A 2,150-nucleotide genomic window follows, 5' to 3' on the forward strand; every position below is an offset into this window, starting at 1 on the left:
TGTCTTTAGCAGTTGTGATGCAATGAATAAGATTGTCTGAAAATGACCCTGGGAATTCACTTTGAGTTGACTTGACAAAGATCACACTGAAACCAGGGGCTTTCCCTTTTACCGCAAGGGAGTTTGCATCCAAAGTCCCGTTTGTCACTGAACCTGTGCTTTCCTCTACCAAACAGGTACTTATGTACACCAAGTTTTTCAGATTCTTTGTGGCTAGCATCGAATCACAATAATTTTTTTCTGTACATATGTCCCATGAAATCTAGAGACCCTCATGTCTACCAGTCTATGTGGTAATATACTAACAAGACTGTTTCCTAACATTTGCCCTAAAACTCAGTAGAATTACAAGAGAATGAGCTTCTTTTACAGGGTCATAGATCCACACTATGGAATAACACACTTCAGATCTTGGCAAAGCTTGGTGATGCCAGAATAAAGGGGTCTCACACGTTTTTTTCTCTTGTATATGTAGATTTCCTTGGTTTATATGTTTCCTTTGAGAACCTTATTTCTTAATCCATGCAGTGTAACATTGTGAAGTTTGTCCCAACCCCCGTTACAGGTCAGATGAAGTTTAGTTGCTTATTATATGTTGTTTGCTAGAAAGTTTTGTGACTTAGAATTGTAGGTTCATCTTCAGTAGGGCTTTATCTAATATAAGTGGTTATCAAACTTCAGTATAAATTAGAATCATCCAAAGTACTTATTGAAACACAGGTTGTTAGATGTCAACACTTCCTTTATGTTAAGTTTAGGGTTCTGATTTGGTCGCTCTTGGTTGAGGTTCAAAAATGGGCATTTGTAAAAAATTCCAGGTGATGTTAATGTTCATGGTCCCAAAACATATGTTGAGAAGTACTAGTCTTTAGGGAACCCTTTTCCCTCGCTGAGAACATGTTGCTTCATTGAGGTGTACATTTTTTCTATGAAACAATGAAGGGCTATGACCATTCTAAAGGCATTTTAATTTTAATTTATTGGCAGCACGTTGCAGATAACCTAAATTTAATTTCCCAAACTAGGTGAAGACAGGCCTACTGTTACGAATTTTTAGGGAACAATTTTTATTTGTAACTTAGGGCAAAGGGCGAAACAAAAAAACTTCCTTGTTATATTTTTTATTATATGATAAGTGGAGTTTTTGCAGTCTATGCTTTCACTGAGGTTGAGGCCCCATAATGATTCCTGGCATTAGATAGAATCATTAGGGAATTTCAATTTCCCACTTTGTAAACCCAAGGTCATTAAAAGTAATGTCCATTTGATGACTGAGAACAGTCAACTTCCTCCAGGGCAGCTACAGTTACAGTTACAGTACTTTGCACTATTTTTGAGTTTCCTTTCCATTTGGGGCTTGTAGGCATTTCTTTATTCTTTTATGAGTTCTTGTATGAGCTCTTAATTCCCTTAAAATATATATTCTTTATAATATATGTATTGTCTTACATTCTCAGTATATATGGAGATAATGCTGTATATTTTCTGTATATTGAAATAATGTATATTTAAATTATATATATATATATATATAACAAAATGGGGGTTTCTCTTTTACTGATATAGACTATTTTAATATAGAACACCAGAATCACATATTATCATATATATATATATATATATATATAGAGAGAGAGAGAGAGAGAGAGAGAGGGAGAGAAGGAGAGAGAGAATATATTATAAGAAAATTTCACATTTCTAAATGTATGACAGAGGGAAGATTTTCAGGTTACTTGGCTTGCCAAATTACTAGAAATAGAATCTAGTCTTATAATATTTTCAATTGACATTAAAATTCTACATATTTATGGTATTCAGCATGATGTTTTAAAATATGTGCATTTTGTAAAATAATGAGATCAAACTAATTAATATATGCATTATCTCACATATTTATCATTTTGGGGGGCTTAGAAAACTTGAAGACTACTCTATTAGCAATTTTTAAGTTTACCATACATTGTTATTAACTATAGTCCTCATTTTTTACAATAGATCCCATGAACTTATTTATCCTGTCTAACTGAAATTTGGTATCTTTAACCATAGGCTTTTATTTAAAGGTAAACAATCGACAAATGGGACCTAATCAAACTCCACGGCTTCTGCACGGCAAAAGAAACAGTCATTAGAGTGAATCGGCAACCAAC

The sequence above is a fragment of the Cebus imitator genome, unplaced genomic scaffold (genome assembly GCF_001604975.1).
Source record: "Cebus imitator isolate Cc_AM_T3 unplaced genomic scaffold, Cebus_imitator-1.0 Scaffold595, whole genome shotgun sequence".
Classification (NCBI taxonomy): Eukaryota; Metazoa; Chordata; class Mammalia; order Primates; family Cebidae; genus Cebus; species Cebus imitator.